The following is a 17,915-nucleotide window of genomic DNA, read 5'->3' as shown; positions in this document are numbered from 1 at the left end:
AGAAACAGGGTTCAGCCAAAGCAAGTTTTTTAAAAGTTATAAAACTTTTTTAAAGTCAGTAAGTAAAACAAAATCTATTTGTGGCACTGTGCAGACAAAAAGTCCATTCAACTGCTGTGAAACTATTGAGGAGGGAGAAACTGGCTCATTGAGGACACGGTAGTAATATTGAAATTTCTTCTTTGGGAAGAAGAAAAAGGCTTCATTAGAAGTGAAATATCTGCTATTAGGAATTACTAAAACAAAGAATGATATTTATATTAAGTGTATAAATTATCAACCAATGGAATATGTGCATGGTGAAAATTATTTCAAGTAGTAATTATCACTCATCAAGCTGCAGTTCAATTAGTCAAGCAAATGAGAAGTCACCACAGACTCTTTTATACTTCCTATTTCTTATGCACTCATCTTAAAAACTCAATACATTCTTCACTGAGGACAACATATGGAATGAGCTAAATCTCAAGTATTAACTCAAAGTCATTTTTCTCTCTTCTATTCCAGGGCACAAAATAGAGCTGAGAACGAAGTTAGAGCATAAAAAACAGCCTTTCCTCTCCTAGGCTCAGATAACAGACATGCAGCCAAATGGAATTTTACCAAACTTTCTAAAATGAGTAACATTGTATGAGCAATGTTCCCTTGGGAACTTTATGAAAATGAGATGTCTATCACAAAGGAATCTCAGAAAACCCTAAAATAAATGAACACTTGTCTTGACGCAGGGACAACTGCATAAAATTGCAAACACCTAAGAACAGCTTAAACTAAAAACCTTGAATTTCTCCCAAATGTGATAATAAAAAAGAAATTACGATTTATTGCATGCCTATTATTCACTCTTTCAACAACATTTATTGATTGTATATAAGGTGCCAAGAATTGTGCTAGACGTTTTGACACTCACTGTCTATTTTGGTCAAGAATGCTGTAAAGTACAGATACATTTATAGTGAATGAACAAAGGTACTTTTATTCAAGAGGTAGTTGTTAAGGACCTCTTATATACTGGCATTTTTTCCAGTATAAAGGGGGACCCAGGATGAGAATACAAATGGAGACCTCAATACCACATGTCTAAATATTTAAAATCATGAACCATGATGTGCTGGAGCCAGCTCCTATAGGCTCATGAGAGATGACTTACACATTTCTTCCCAATCTCACATTCAGTGATGTTGCATTGGTAGCTTGAAAGTGGCCATGCTAGGAACATTTATACCACAGTAAATGGCAAGCACTACAAATTAGGTTGTTATTTTTTCCCGGAGAGCCTATTGGTAAACATTTACCAGCACATTATTGCTTATAAATCAGCCTAACTGTTGAATATGTTCTATGCCCCACCTTGAAAAATATACCTGCATAATAACCTGGAAAGCCAAGTTTGAATTTAGAATTCTCAGACTCCTCATTGTTCCACACTAGAATTTGGCAAGACAGGGAGAACCTGCCCCTAGACTCCAGTCCCCATACTAAAGACTAAGGCCCAAAGTCCTCTCCATTTCTCAATGCAACTGTGCTGGTTTAAATCTGTTATGTACCCCATAAAAAACCATGTTCTTTAATGTGATCTTGTGGGAGCAGACCTATTATGGGTGGGACCTTTTGATTAGGTTATTTCCCTGGAGATGTGACCCACCCAATTGAGAGTGGAACTTTTTTTTTTATTCAGTTTTACTGAGATATATTCACAAATCATACAATCATCCATGGTGCACAATCAACTGTTCACAGTACCATCATATGGTTGTGCATTCATCACCCCAATCAATTTTTGAACATTTTCCTTACTTCATAAAGAATGAAAATAAAAACTAAAATTAAAATTAGAAAGAACACCCAAAGCATTCTATTCCCTGCATCCCACTCCATTTTCATTTACTTTTTTGTCCCCATTTTTCTATTCATCTGTCCATAAACTGGATAAAGGGAGTGTGAGCCACAGGGTTTCCACAATTACACAGTCACACGATGTAAGCTCCATAGTTATGCAATCGTCTCCAAGAATTAAGTCTCCTGGGTTGCAGATCAACAGTTTCAGGTATTTCTTCTCCTAGTTATTAAATACACTTCTAGTTATTAAAATACACTAAAAACTAAAAAGGGATATTTATATAGCACATACAAATGACCTCCAGAGTGACTTCTCTACTCCATTTAAAATCTCTCAGCCACTGAAAATTTGTTTTGTTTCATTTCGCTTAACCCTTTTGGTTAAGAAGATTTTCTCAATCCCACAATGCCAGGTCCAGGCTCATCCCCAGAAGTCATGTCTTGTGTTGCCAGGGAGATTTACACCCCTGAGAGTCATGTCCCACATAGTGGGGGAGAGCAGTGAGTTCACCTGCCTAGTGGGCTTAGAGAGAAAAAGGCCACATCTGAGCAACAAAGAGGTTCTCTGGGGGTGACTCTTAGGCACCATTATAAGGAGGCTTAGCCATTCCTTTGCAGTAACAAGCTTCATAAGGGTAAGCTCCAAGATTGAGGGCTCTGCCTACTAAATTGGTAGTCCTCAATGTTTGTGAGAATATCAGTAATAACCCAAGTGGGGAAGTCCAACATTTCCACATTTTTCCCCAGTTCCTCAGGGGGCCCTGCAAATATATTTTTATTCTCTACCCAAATTACTTTGGGATGTAACGGGATTTCACACTAATCTGTACAAACCTACCAGATCTCACTTCCTTTGCAAAGTTCCATGTAATTATGGTGTTTGAATAAACTGACCATACAAGTTAAATTATTTAGTGTGCTGCAGAAGGTATAGATCCTGCACCATATAAACATCTCTTCCCTTGGTCTTGCCCAGAAGTTGAAGTTTTAAAACACAGTCAGTATCATCCTTTACCCTTTGGCCTGATTTGCCTTAGTCCTAACCAGATTCACTTCATTCATATCTCTAATTGAAGTTTGAACTCTTTTTCAGCTTTTTGAATATTTGCTGTATGAGGTAATACTGACATTCATAGCTTCTGAGCTCTAGCTCTGAGTTTCAGGTGTCACACAGATACCCAAATTTCCAGAGAACGACCAGGTTATACAGAAAGAGCTCAGCATCTCAGAATTTGGAGAGAACCATTACAACTCAGGAATAGATGTGACTGCTGTAAGAGCTTACAATCTAGGGACCATTACAATAAGAGTTCCCCTGATAAGCTGTGCTCTTAAGATTCAATTCGCAGTTCATACATTATAGCTAGTCCATATTAGTGGAGAGTGGTACCTTTTGATTAGATTATTTCCATTACTGGAGTCCTTAAGAGAGCTTAGAGCTGAATACTTGGAGATGCAGACAGAAAGATGTTTGGAGATGCTAAGCTAAGAGATGAAGCCTGGAGTTTGCCCCAGAGAGCTAAGTGAGAACTACAGATGCTAAGAGAGGACCCCCAGACACTTAGAGAAAAATGCCCTGAGAGAACAAGCAAGGATGTACAGGAACTGAGAGAGAGAAGCTAAGAGAGATATAAGCCCAGTGACATTCTGGAGAAAGCCATGTTGAAACTTGAACCTGGGAGCAAAGACCAGCAGATGCTAGCCACATGCCTTCCCAGATGCCCAGAGGCATCCCAGACACCATCAGCCTTTCCTCAGTGAAGGTATCCTCTTGTTGATACCTTAGTTTGGACACTTTTCTGGCCTTAGAACTATACATTTGTAACCTAATAAATCCCCTTTATAAAAGCCAATCCATTTCTGTTATTTTGCCTTCCAGCAGCTTTAGCCAACCGGAACACCATCCCAGGCTTCCTCCCACACTGAACACATGTGGATACTCTAGCACACACATCTAAGCTTCAACTATCTGTGAACCACACTCACAGACAGCTGCCCTGGGACCACCCCTTGGGCCTAGGAGTACATGTACCAGGGGTAGAGTACAACTTCAGTGTGTTATAGGAAGGGTAGAGGACACTAATAGACCCTGGAAGTAGACACAAGTCTTTGGGTTCCAAAATTTCAGAGTCCGGGCTCCCAGAGCATCATCTAGAAGGGAAGGATAGTGCTAACTCCGGGTGGGCATGTGCCCTTGGTCCTGCTGATTTATCTCCCATGGGGAAATGTCAAATGGAGGAGGGCCACAGTGGGGCCCTCTAAAGCCTCTCTTGCCTGATCTTAGATTGGTCCTAAATGCAGAAGTCCCAAAGCCCTCATGGAGGAGATATAAAATAAACAAATTATTTTAACAATTCAATTGGCTATATTACTACCCCCCCTTTTAGACCTAAGTAAAATAATGTTAATAGTTATCATTTATTGATACTTTACTGTTTACTCAGAACTTAGTAAATTCTTTTCATCACTTACACAATAAACCTATAAGATAGGTCTATTTTTATCCCTATTTTACAGACACCACACTGTCATAACACATCCCTAGAAAATGGTGGGGTGAAGATTTGAACCCAGATCTAGTGGATACAAAGTCTCAAAAGGGAGGTACTTTGGAGGCTGAACTACTAAGAATTGAGAGCTTGGCTATGAATTTTAGTTAGCAAAATGATTGCTAATATGTATTGGTCATTATAAATATTTGGAATTGGAAGGACTTAGGGCAGCTTTCCACTCACAGCAAGTGCTCCTTCTATAAGGGTCAGCCCACCCAGCCTGAATCCTTTTGCAGCTTCTGGACTGGTATTGCTCCTTGTTCATGGATCGTGTCTCCATGGATAATAAAGGCACTGTAATTGCTTACCTGGGAATTAGAAACACACGGGCAAACCATCCGCAATCCAGGGTCTGGTGCTGATGCTGTCTCTTGCACGTTTTGTGCCCCTGCGTGGTTCACGAATCTCCATGGTCTTATCCTCTCCATCTGGAATCCAGAATATTAATGTTGTTTACAACTGGATACTACACTGAGAGTACCTATGTGAAAGCAAGCTGAAGATTGTGAATGGTTAAGAGAGATAGCAGTGAGCCCTAAGGGAAATACTGTTTTTTTCAACCTTAAAAAGGCTTCTTACATTCCAGAGCAGGGTTTTGTTTATTTGCTTGTGTGTTGTTTGTTTGTTTGTTTTAAATGTAGGGATTGATTCTTTATGCAAAGGTTTCAAATTACATTGACAGGTTTATTTGCTTGTTGTTTGCTGTTCATTTTATTTTGTTTTACTTTTTCAGCCCATCAGAACCCACGTACATGAAATACATTTTTTTCAACAAATCCCACAAAGTTGGAACAGAGTTTGCCTAATTTATTCCAGGCATTGTTACTAAAGCACGAGGTGCGGAGCAAAAATTAGTGGCATGTAATTCTATTAGGTCATCTGAATTTTGAAAATATAGTTAACTGCTTGCTTCTGGCATACATATTGCCTCAGTAGATGTGGGTTTTAAATGCTGGCAGCATTTACCACAGGCACCCCACATACACACACACACCCTGCCCACACGTGGGAACCAAAACACCATGATTTTCACTGGGCACTGGGTGTCAGTAATTTGACTTGGAGACTTGGGAAAAGGAAGGGGGAGGAGGGGGCTACAGATGCAGGGACACGGTTTAAGCTTAACTGTGAAATGAGCTGACAGAGCATCACTGAGGGAAGGGACGCTGCAGTTATGGAAGGGTTGGGCGAAGTCCTCCTGGGCAAGAAACCATAGAGAGGAAACCACCGGAGTGTTTGCATTTTTTTTTTTTTTCCTCTCTCTCTGTATGGTTAGCATTCTCATTCCTGCTTGTCTGGGTCTCCCAGATATGAGAGTTCTTTTGGCAAGAAACAACAAGTTGCTGGTTGAAGTTGCTTCTGTGTTTCTCGAAAGAGTGGCATCGGTGGGAGGTGGGGCAGAGGGCTCACAAGTCTCTTTCCTGGACTTCAGTTGCCACCAGCAGCCTTTGTTTTAATGTGATCTGGGCCGTGTTATGAACTAGGATCCGAGCCTTTTCCACGCAGCCCTCCCTTTGCCCTGGGCATTCCCCAAGTGAATGCCTGGTAGCCAGGCTCTGGATCTTTGGCACAATGACCACCCTGGCCTTTCCCTTTTGTTGTCCTCAGGGCTGTGTGTTGTGAGTCGAGTCACTGGGCAACCAGGTGCCTTCAGAGAAGTCCCTTGCTCTCTGGTGGCTACAGCTGCACAGGAAGGAGGATATCAGACCCATTCAGGCTTCCCTCCCAGCCCCTTATATGGGACTTATATGGGAATATACCAAAGGCAGGTAGATACCACTGCACCCCTGATCGGGTGCGGGCTGGAAGCTCCTCCCTGTTAAACCAACATCTCAAAGTGTTTTCACCCCATCAGATTTGCAATAAAAGAGCCGTCACTGTGAACAGGTGGGGAAGAAGTGAAAGCTTATTCACTTATTCCTGTTACTGCTGCTGGCCCAGGGACAGGAGACAAGACAGGTGAGAACTGCTCTTCCTTCTATCAGGAAAGATTCTAAACTGGGGCAATGCTTTGCACGGGGAACTTGGGTTTTTGTAGTTTCAGCACCTGTAGTAAAGTACTTTATGTTGCTAACTGCTTCCCTTCTAGGCCGTAAATACTATTTACTTTTTATTTTTTTCAAACCTCCAAGCTTCCTATAGGAGTTGCTACACCTTCTGATAGGGACATCCTTCCTCATTTACAAACCTCAGCTGTGTCTGGGGGTAGGGCCACAGTGCAGCCGCCAGGAGCAGGAAGACTTACAAGGAACAGCACCACATTAGAAGTCTGGGAAACAGGGGCAGCTCTATCCCGTGATGTGACTGGCATCAGGAGAATCCCACGCCAAAGGACGTACAAGACTGAAGCTGATGTTTCCTTCCCTTAGTTAAGCTTTGCGTGGTTTGGTGCCTAAAGCACATCTGAGAACAGGTATGATTGAGCTCAACTTCCCTTTATTTGAAAGGCTGGCGTATTCGGGTCTGTGGATTGGAAGGGGGTGGGGCGGGCATCCGATTGGAACTCCGGTCACATGGATCCCACAGCCATGTGGGCTGAGATGGGGATGATCCGTCAGGCATTTGGAATAGCCTTGGTTTTGGAATGCAGTGGATCTGATTGCTCCTTGGCAGCTTCCCTTTCCCAATTATGTTTGGCTTAGTCTAGTAGTCAAATTACTTTGCAGTCCTTAGGCTGACCCAGAATGTGCCCAGAACAGACAGAGAGGATACTGTCTAAAAAGCAGACTGTCTAAAAGCAGGCTGAGGAGGGTGGGGGGTTCTGGCTGGATTTTGGAACATCCTTTGAATAATCTACAACCCAGTCCAAAAAAAAGTGATTGCATATCACTGGGCTCTTTGTCAAGCCCAAAAAGCTGAACGTAACATGCTTCTTTAGAATACTAGCCGATTAAGGCCATTGTTACCTTTCAATTGCTTTGCTCCTTAAATAAAGCTCAAGAAAAGATACCATAGGTATTTTTAATAGATTTGATTTAAAATGTTGGATTTCTCATAATGAATATATGTTCTGGTTCAAAGAATGCAGAAAACTCCCTAAAATCTAGATCCAGTACTGTGCATTATATCAATAAATGAATGTCTCAATCACTTCAGCACCAATATGAGTGTGATAATTCTCCTGGAGTGGAGCTCAAGTTTTCCTCTTTATAAATTAGGAAGGAAGTGTTTGGGAAATATTTGATACTTTAAGCAAGAAAGCAGGCAAATGGCTGACCTACTCAAGAGAAGGGACTGTTTTTTCTGATGACTATAGAATTCATTATTCACATGAGAATATGATCATGAATTTTGAAATATCTTAGCCACCTATTAAATCAAGATAAGAAAACCTCTCAGTTCAAGGGACACAAGTAGCAATTGTCATGAGTATTCAAACTATATTAAAGTTCAGACCATGACAATCACATTCTGGTTCATCTCTACCATTACCAAGTGGAAATGGAGTTTTATGATTTAAAAGCTGAAATATAAAAGAATAGTAATAATGTTGAAGTCTCTATGGTGTAATGTCTGGAAAGCATTCCTTCTTTCTGCCCTCTCCCTTCAAAACTGAAATATCTGATGGTGAGGTCAACTAACAGCGAATAATCTTGAGATTTAACTACTCTTTTAATAGTATATTTTTAGTAAATTGAAATTATTACCTGTGAAATTATTCAGCCATATATTTTCCATGATGCAGTACTATGTAGTGGTCAAGATTCTTATTTCCTCTGCTTTGTACATGGGGAGATATATATTTATATCTATATATATATATATATATATAGATATATATATATATATAAACTTCATCTATTAAATGGAGAAGAATGGTACCTAACTCATAGGGTTTTCTGGAGGATTGAAAAAGGTTAAAGTATGGAAAGCATTCAGTAGAATACCTAGAATATGGTAGGTGCTGAAGTAATGGTTTATACATACATCCTATACACATATACCTATTCAATTTGCATGTTACTTGCATTTTGATCATTTTCCTCTCCAACCTCTTAGAAGCAAGAGGCTAAACACATTACAGGATCCTGCTATATGACAGTATATCTGATACCATAATCAGAGGAAGACAAGATGATGATTAACAGATGCTGCCATTTGAAGCACGGATCTCTAAACCATCCACCCGTTCCTGTCTTTCATTACTAAATACAGTCAGGGATTGGCAGCCTTTCATTGGAGATGGGAGGAATGCCCTAGCAGATGAACTAACCTTCTCAGATCCAGAGTATTTATCCCTGTCAATTTTAATTGTATGTATAGTAACTGTGAAGTTTCCTACATTAACTTCCTGAGAATCCCATCCAAAGCCCATGATTCAAATTAATTGTAATAAGCATTTAAGGAATTTTTGCACTCTCTTACATTAGGACTTAAAAATCTCGCATTAGATATCTTAAATTTTCATCAATGCCAAACCACAGGTGAAAATTTGAGAAGAGCAGAATCTCCTTGTTCAACCATTTGGATGAATATTTCTTTTTTGCATTGTAAATTTGTACTTAAATTCTTAACTTACATCTACCATTGCATGGTATTCACATTATGCAGCACACGGGACAGGCAAACCTGGGTCTGCATCTTCTCTCCCACCAACCAGCAGTGTGCACTTGGACAAATCACACTCAGTATCTCAGAGCTTCCATTTCCCCTGTGTGTTAGATGAGGGTGCTGAGCCCAGTGATTTCAGATTGTTTCTTTCTGGCTCTAAGAATTCTAGTTCTAAGTTCCCTTTATTTCAAAGATCAATGCATAAACCAACTTTCAGAGATATTTCTTGATTTTCTAAACAGTGCTGGAGAAATTGAGTGACAAATTTTGAGTTTATAAAATTAAGAAAAAGGAAAAAAAGACAAAATCAACTTCTATCACCAAAGTAGTAAAATCTCTAAAACAAAACAGTTTAGAATTCCCAAACAGAAGTCCCAAACAGAACTGAAGACAAAAACATATGATACATAGGTTGAGAAGGAAAGAAAATCACATCATGTGATGATACGAAATGAAAAAGAAATCAATCTTATCAAGTAGGAATCCCCCAAAATCCAAGGGCAATTTTTCAGGTCGACCAAAAATACTCCTTCCCAACAAAATCAATCTGATATTTTGTAAATGTAATTAAAATTTTAAAGAGAAGCAGAATACAAATTAAGCATAAAACAATTAAAAATCTTTATTTTATAGGTGCTCTTAATTAGGCCAAGAAGTCCCATTGATTAAAAATATATAGCCAGGAGTATCTGTTTTTCTTTTCTTTATAGGAACACAGTAGCTTGTCAAATAGCTAAATGGGCATGATGCTTCAACAGGGCTCAATTCTAACAGTCAAGTGGGCTACATTGAAAAACGGCTTTCAACAAATCACACTCATGTACAAGCCTAAGAATTTTCAGAAATAATTTGCTTTTAAATACTGATGATCTGTGATAGTTTCTGTTTTTTAATTTTCATCACATTTACCAAATAGAGCTTTAAATACATCAAGAACAGTTAAGGTGGTGAATTATTTTCATTTTTGCTATGCTTTCATTTGGGTTACCATTGGCATTTATCATAAAGGTAAAAAAGGGATTATAAATAGAAATGACCTGCCAAGTTCCTTCACAGATACCCAAATAATTTAGCTTCAACAACACCCAAGTCATTCCAGTTCTACCACACTATCCCCTGCATCTTGAATAGCTTCCCATCAGCCAAGGTTCTTCTATCTCCACCCTTCCTGAAATACCTTCTTCAGGATATTCATTTGACCAGGTAGTTTGGAGGAAGAGTCTCAGTTCCCCTAATGTCTGGAAAAGCACATTTTCCTCTTTAGGTCAAACCTACTAGATAGAAGAAGAAAAAAAGATAAGGAAAAAAAAAAAAGAGAAAGCTCAAAATAGCAGGCTGGAATGTAATTAGTGTTTGTTGGTGCAGGTGTCTGTCGGTGTGATTGTATCAACAATAGGAGTGACATGGGAACTGTGCCATCTTTCAGTACAAGACCGTGTTCAGTGTGATGGAAAAGGCACCCTTCAAATGGGGTATCCTTTAAATATTAAATTTGTACAACAAATTTCAGGTTGTACAAAAAATTCTTTCAACCAAAAATTTTTTTACACTAATTAATGAGCATATTATTGAAAATGAGTTTAGGATACACACAGATACACATGGAAATGTGATGATAAAAATAAATGAGAGGAGGCGGGGCAAGATGGCAGACTGGTGAGCTGTATGTTTTAGTTACTCCTCCAGGAAAGTAGGTAAAAAGCCAGGAACTGCGTGGACTGGACACCACAGAGCAATCTGTCTTTGGGCATACTTCATACAACACTCATGAAAACGTGGAACTGCTGAGATCACCGAAATCTGTAAGTTTTTGCGGCCAGGGGACCCGCGCCCCTCCCTGCCAGGCTCAGTCCCGGGGGAGGAGGGGCTGTCAGCTCCAGGAAGGAGAAGGGAGAATTGCAGTGGCTGCTCTCATCGGAAACTCATTCTACTGATTCAACTCCAAACATAGATAGACTGAGGCCAGACACCAGAGACTCTGAGAGCAGCCAGCCCAGCAGAGAGGAGACGGGCATAGAAGGAAAACAACACGAGAAGCTCCAAAGTAAAAGCAGAGGATTTTTGGAGTTCTGGTGAACACAGAAAGGGGAAGGGCGGAGATCAGGCCTTGAGGCGCATATGCAAATCCCGAAGCAAGGCTGATCTCTCTGCCCAGGGCACCTTTCCTTAATGGCCCTGGTTGCTTTGTCTATTAGCATTTCAATAACCCATTAGATCTCTGAGGAGGGCCGTTTTTTTTTTTTTTTTTTTTTTTTTTTTTTTTTTTTTTTTTTTTTTAAATCCTTTGTGCTTTTTCTAAAACAATTACTCTAAGAAGCTCAATACAGAAAGCTTCAAAGAATTGAAATTTGGGCACGTCAAGTCAAGAGCAGAAATAAGACAGCTCTGAGACAAAAGGCAATAATCCAGTGGCTGAGAAAATTCACTAAACAACACAACTTCCCAAGAAAAGGGGGGTGTCCGCTCACAGCCACCATCCTGGTGGACAGGAAACACTCCTGCCCATCGCCAGCCCCATAGCCCAGAGCTGCCCCAGACAACCCAGTGTGACGGAAGTGCTTCAAATAACAGGCACACACCACAAAACTGGGCGTGGACATTAGCCTTCCCTGCAACCACAGCTGAATGTCCCAGAGCTGGGAAGGGGGAGCAGTGTGAATTAACAGAGCCCCATTCAGCCATCATTTGAGCAGACTGGGAGCCTCCCAACACAGCCCAGCAGCCCAGAACTGCCCTGGGGGGACGGCACTCACCTGTGACATAGCACAGTCATCCCTCAACAGAGGACCCAGGGTGCACAGCCTGGAAGAGGGGCCCACTTGCAAGTCTCAGGAGCCATACGCCAATACCAAAGACTTGTGGGTCAGTGGCAGAGACAAACTGTGGCAGGACTGAACTGAAGGATTAGACTATTGCAGTAGCTTTAAAACTCTAGGATCATCAGGGAGATTTGATTGTTAGGGCCACCCCCCCTCCCCGACTGCCCAGAAACACGCCCCACATACAGGGCAGGCAACACCAACTACACACGCAAGCTTGGGACACCAATTGGGCCCCACAAGACTCACTCCCCCACTCACCAAAAAGGCTAAGCAGGGGAGATCTGGCTTGTGGAGAACAGGTGGCTCGTGGACGCCACCTGCTGGTTAGTTAGAGAAAGTGTACTCCACGAAGCTGTAGATCTGATAAATTAGAGATAAGGACTTCAACTGGTCTACAAACCCTAAAAGAACCCTATCAAGGACAGCAAATGCCACGAGGCCAAAAACAACAGAAAATTATAAAGCATATGAAAAAACCAGACGATATGGATAACCCAAGCCCAAGCACCCAAATCAAAAGACCAGAAGAGACACACCTAGAGCAGCTACTCAAAGAACTAAAGATGAACAATGAGACCCTAGTACGGGATATGAAGGAAATCAAGAAGACCCTAGAAGAGCATAAAGAAGACATTGCAAGACTAAATAAAAAAATGGATGATCTTATGGAAATTAAAGAAACTGTTGACCAAATTAAAAAGATTCTGGACACTCATAGTACAAGACTAGAGGAAGTTGAACAACGAATCAGTGACCTGGAAGATGACAGAATGGAAAATGAAAGCATAAAAGAAAGAATGGGGAAAAAAATTGAAAAACTCGAAATGGACCTCAGGGATATGATAGATAATATGAAGCGTCCGAATATAAGACTCATTGGTGTCCCAGAAGGGGAAGAAAAGGGTAAAGGTCTAGGAAGAGTATTCAAAGAAATTGTTGGGGAAAACTTCCCAAATCTTCTAAACAACATAAATACACAAATCATAAATGCTCAGCGAACTCCAAATAGAATAAATCCAAAAAAAACCCACTCCGAGACATATACTGATCACACTGTCAAACATAGAAGAGAAGGAGCAAGTTCTGAAAGCAGCAAGAGAAAAGCAATTCACCACATACAAAGGAAACAGCATAAGACTAAGTAGTGACTACTCAGCAGCCACCATGGAGGCGAGAAGGCAATGGCACGATATATTTAAAATTCTGAGAGAGAGGAATTTCCAGCCAAGAATACTTTATCCAGCAAAGCTCTCCTTCAAATTTGAGGGAGAGCTTAAATTTTTCACAGACAAAGAAATGCTGAGAGAATTTGCTAACAAGAGACCTGCCCTACTGGAGATACTAAAGGGAGCCCTACAGACAGAGAAACAAAGAAAGGACAGAGAGACTTGGAGAAAGGTTCAGTACTAAAGAGATTCGGTATAGGTACAATAAAGGATATTAATAGAGAGAGGGAAAAATATGGCAAACATAATCCAAAGGATAAGATGGCCGATTCAAGAAATGCCTTCACGGTTTTAACGTTGAATGTAAATGGATTAAACTCCCCAATTAAAAGATATAGATTCGCAGAATGGATCAAAAAAAATGAACCATCAATATGTTGCATACAAGAGACTCATCTTAGACACAGGGACACAAAGAAATTGAAAGTGAAAGGATGGAAAAAATATTTCATGCAAGCTACAGCCAAAAGAAAGCAGGTGTAGCAATATTAATCTCAGATAAAATAGACTTCAAATGCAGGGATGTTTTGAGAGACAAAGAAGGCCACTACATACTAATAAAAGGGGCAATTCAGCAAGAAGAAATAACAATCGTAAATGTCTATGCACCCAATCAAGGTGCCACAAAATACATGAGAGAAACATTGGCAAAACTAAAGGAAGCAATTGATGTTTCCACAATAATTGTGGGAGACTTCAACACATCACTCTCTCCTATAGATAGATCAACCAGACAGAAGACCAATAAGGAAATTGAAAACCTAAACAATCTGATAAATGAATTAGATTTAACAGACATCTACAGGACATTACATCCCAAATCACCAGGATACACATACTTTTCTAGTGCTCACGGAACTTTCTCCAGAATAGATCATATGCTGGGACATAAAACAAGCCTCAATAAATTTAAAAAGATTGAAATTATTCAAGGCACATTCTCTGACCACAATGGAATACAATTAGAAGTCAATAACCATCAGAGACTTAGAAAATTCACAAATACCTGGAGGTTAAACAACACACTCCTAAACAATCAGTGGGTTAAAGAAGAAATAGCAAGAGAAATTGCTAAATATATAGAGACGAATGAAAATGAGAACACAACATACCAAAACCTATGGGATGCAGCAAAAGCAGTGCTAAGGGGGAAATTTATAGCACTAAACGCATATATTAAAAAGGAAGAAAGAGCCAAAATCAAAGAACTAATGGATCAACTGAAGAAGCTAGAAAATGAACAGCAAACCAATCCTAAACCAAGTAGAAGAAAAGAAATAACAAGGATTAAAGCAGAAATAAATGACATAGAGAACAAAAAAACAATAGAAAGGATAAATATCACCAAAAGTTGGTTCTTTGAGAAGATCAACAAGATTGACAAGCCCCTAGCTAGACTGACAAAATCAAAAAGAGAGAAGACCCATATCAACAAAATAATGAATGAAAAAGGTGACATAACTGCAGATCCTGAAGAAATTAAAAAAATTATAAGAGGATATTATGAACAACTGTATGGCAACAAACTGGATAATGTAGAAGAAATGGACAATTTCCTGGAAACATATGAACAACCTAGACTGACCAGAGAAGAAATAGAAGACCTCAACCAACCCATCACAAGCAAAGAGATCCAATCAGTCATCAAAAATCTTCCCACAAATAAATGCCCAGGGCCAGATGGCTTCACAGGGGAATTCTACCAAACTTTCCAGAAAGAACTGACACCAATCTTACTCAAACTCTTTCAAAACATTGAAAAAAATGGAACACTACCTAACTCATTTTATGAAGCTAACATCAATCTAATACCAAAACCAGGCAAAGATGCTACAAAAAAGGAAAACTACCGGCCAATCTCCCTAATGAATATAGATGCAAAAATCCTCAACAAAATACTTGCAAATCGAATCCAAAGACACATTAAAAAAATCATACACCATGACCAAGTGGGGTTCATTCCAGGCATGCAAGGATGGTTCAACATCAGAAAAACAATCAATGTATTACAACACATTAAAAACTCGAAAGGGAAAAATCAATTGATCATCTCAATAGATGCTGAAAAAGCATTTGACAAAATCCAACATCCCTTTTTGATAAAAACACTTCAAAAGGTAGGAATTGAAGGAAACTTCCTCAACATGATAAAGAGCATATATGAAAAACCCACAGCCAGCATAGTACTCAATGGTGAGAGACTGAAAGCCTTCCCTCTAAGATCAGGAACAAGACAAGGATGCCCGCTGTCACCACTGTTATTCAACATTGTGCTGGAAGTGCTAGCCAGGGCAATCCGGCAAGACAAAGAAATAAAAGGCATCCAAATTGGAAAAGAAGAAGTAAAACTGTCATTGTTTGCAGATGATAAGATCTTATATCTAGAAAACCCTGAGAAATCAACGATACACCTACTAGAGCTAATAAACAAATTTAGCAAAGTAGCGGGATACAAGATTAATGCACATAAGTCAGTAATGTTTCTATATGCTAGAAATGAACAAACTGAAGAGACACTCAAGAAAAAGATACCATTTTCAATAGCAACTAAAAAAATCAAGTACCTAGGAATCAACTTAACCAAAGATGTAAAAGACCTATACAAAGAAAACTACATAACTCTACTAAAAGAAATAGAAGGGGACCTTAAAAGATGGAAAAATATTCCATGTTCATGGATAGGAAGGCTAAATGTCATTAAGATGTCAATTCTACCCAAACTCATCTACAGATTCAATGCAATCCCAATCAAAATTCCAACAACCTACTTTGCAGACTTGGAAAAGCTAGTTATCAAATTTATTTGGAAAGGGAAGATGCCTCGAATTGCTAAAGACACTCTAAAAAAGAAAAACGAAGTGGGAGGACTTACACTCCCTGACTTTGAAGCTTATTATAAAGCCACAGTTGCCAAGACAGCATGGTACTGGCACAAAGATAGACATATAGATCAATGGAATCGAATTGAGAATTCAGAGATAGACCCTCAGATCTATGGCCGACTGATCTTTGATAAGGCCCCCCAAAGTCACCGAACTGAGCCATAATGGTCTTTTCAACAAATGGGGCTGGGAGAGTTGGATATCCATATCCAAAAGAATGAAAGAGGACCCCTACCTCACCCCCTACACAAAAATTAACTCAAAATGGACCAAAGATCTCAATATAAAAGAAAGTACCATAAAACTCCTAGAAGATAATGTAGGAAAACATCTTCAAGACCTTGTATTAGGAGGCCACTTCCTAGACTTTACACCCAAAGCACAAGCAACAAAAGAGAAAATAGATAAATGGGAACTCCTCAAGCTTAGAAGTTTCTGCACCTCAAAGGAATTTCTCAAAAAGGTAAAGAGGCAGCCAACTCAATGGGAAAAAATTTTGGAAACCATGTATCTGACAAAAGACTGATATCTTGCATATACAAAGAAATCCTACAACTCAATGACAATAGTACAGACAGCCCAATTATAAAATGGGCAAAAGATATGAAAAGACAGTTCTCTGAAGAGGAAATACAAATGACCAAGAAACACATGAAAAAATGTTCAGCTTCACTAGCTATTAGAGAGATGCAAATTAAGACCACAATGAGATACCATCTAACACCGGTTAGAATGGCTGCCATTAAACAAACAGGAAACTACAAATGCTGGAGGGGATGTGGAGAAATTGGAACTCTTATTCATTGTTGGTGGGACTGTATAATGGTTCAGCCACTCTGGAAGTCAGTCTGGCAGTTCCTTAGAAAACTAGATATAGAGCTACCATTCGATCCAGCGATTGCACTCCTCGGTATATACCCGGAAGATCGGAAAGCAGTGACACGAACAGATATCTGCACGCCAATGTTCATAGCAGCATTATTCACAATTGCCAAGAGATGGAAACAACCCAAATGTCCTTCAACAGATGAGTGGATAAATAAAATGTGGTATATACACACGATGGAATACTACGCGGCAATAAGAAGGAACGATCTGGTGAAACATATGACAACATGGATGAACCTTGAAGACATAATGCTGAGCGAAATAAGCCAGGCACAAAAAGAGAAATATTATATGCTACCACTAATGTGAACTTTGAAAAATGTAAAACAAATGGTTTATAATGTAGAATGTAGGGGAACTAGCAGTAGAGAGCAATTAAGGAAGGGGGAACAATAATCCAGGAAGAACAGATAAGCTATTTAACGTTCTGGGGATGCCCAGAAATGACTATGGTCTGTTAATTTCTGATGGTTGTAGTAGGAACAAGTTCACTGAAATGTTGCTATATTATGTAACTTTCTTGGGGTAAAGTAGGAACATGTTGGAAGTTAAGCAGTTATCTTAGGTTAGTTGTCTTTTTCTTACTCCCTTGCTATGGTCTCTTTGAAATGCTCTTTTATTGTATGTTTGTTTTCTTTTTAACTTTTTTTTTCATACAGGTGATTTGAAAAAAGAAGGGAAAGTTAAAAAAAAAAAAAAAAAAAAAAAAAAAAAAAAAAAAAAAAAAAAAAAAAAAAAAGGGGAAAAAAAAAAAAAAAAAAAAAAGATGTAGTGCCCCCTTGAGGAGCCTGTGGAGAATGCAGGGGTATTCGCCTACCCCACCTCCATGGTTGCTAACATGACCACAGACATAGGGGACTGGTGGTTTGATTGGTTGAGCCCTCTACCATAAGTTTTACCCTTGGGAAGACGGTTGCTGCAAAGGAGAGGCTAGGCCTCCCTGTATTTGTGCCTAAGAGTCTCCTCCTGAATGCCTCTTTGTTGCTCAGATGTGGCCCTCTCTCTCTGGCTAAGCCAACTTGAAAGGTGAAATCACTGCCCTCCCCCCTACGTGGGATCAGACACCCAGGGAAGTGAATCTCCCTGGCAACGTGGAATATGACTCCCAGGGAGGAATGTAGACCTGGCACCATGGGACGGAGAACATCTTCTTGA

At 39.7% G+C, this 17,915-nt stretch overlaps 1 protein-coding gene across 5 annotated transcripts in view; it reads left to right on the top strand.

Moving 5' to 3' along the window:
• The first annotated feature begins 6,059 nt into the window (after positions 1-6,059).
• BBOX1 (gamma-butyrobetaine hydroxylase 1) overlaps positions 6,060-17,915 on the top strand; it is a 77,336-nt gene continuing 65,480 nt past the window's right edge. For 2 of the 5 annotated variants that reach the window (XM_037841033.1, XM_037841032.1), the window contains exons 1-2: positions 6,060-6,350; positions 6,524-6,804. The gene's annotated coding sequence lies outside the window, so the exon portion shown is untranslated. The remainder of the gene's footprint in view (positions 6,351-6,523; positions 6,805-17,915) is intronic. The other 3 variants (XM_037841035.1, XM_037841036.1, XM_037841034.1) reach the window with 2 other exon arrangements.

This window comes from Choloepus didactylus, chromosome 6, assembly GCF_015220235.1.
Source record: "Choloepus didactylus isolate mChoDid1 chromosome 6, mChoDid1.pri, whole genome shotgun sequence".
Lineage (NCBI taxonomy): Eukaryota > Metazoa > Chordata > Mammalia > Pilosa > Megalonychidae > Choloepus > Choloepus didactylus.
This window is presented reverse-complemented; position numbering and strand designations above follow the sequence as displayed.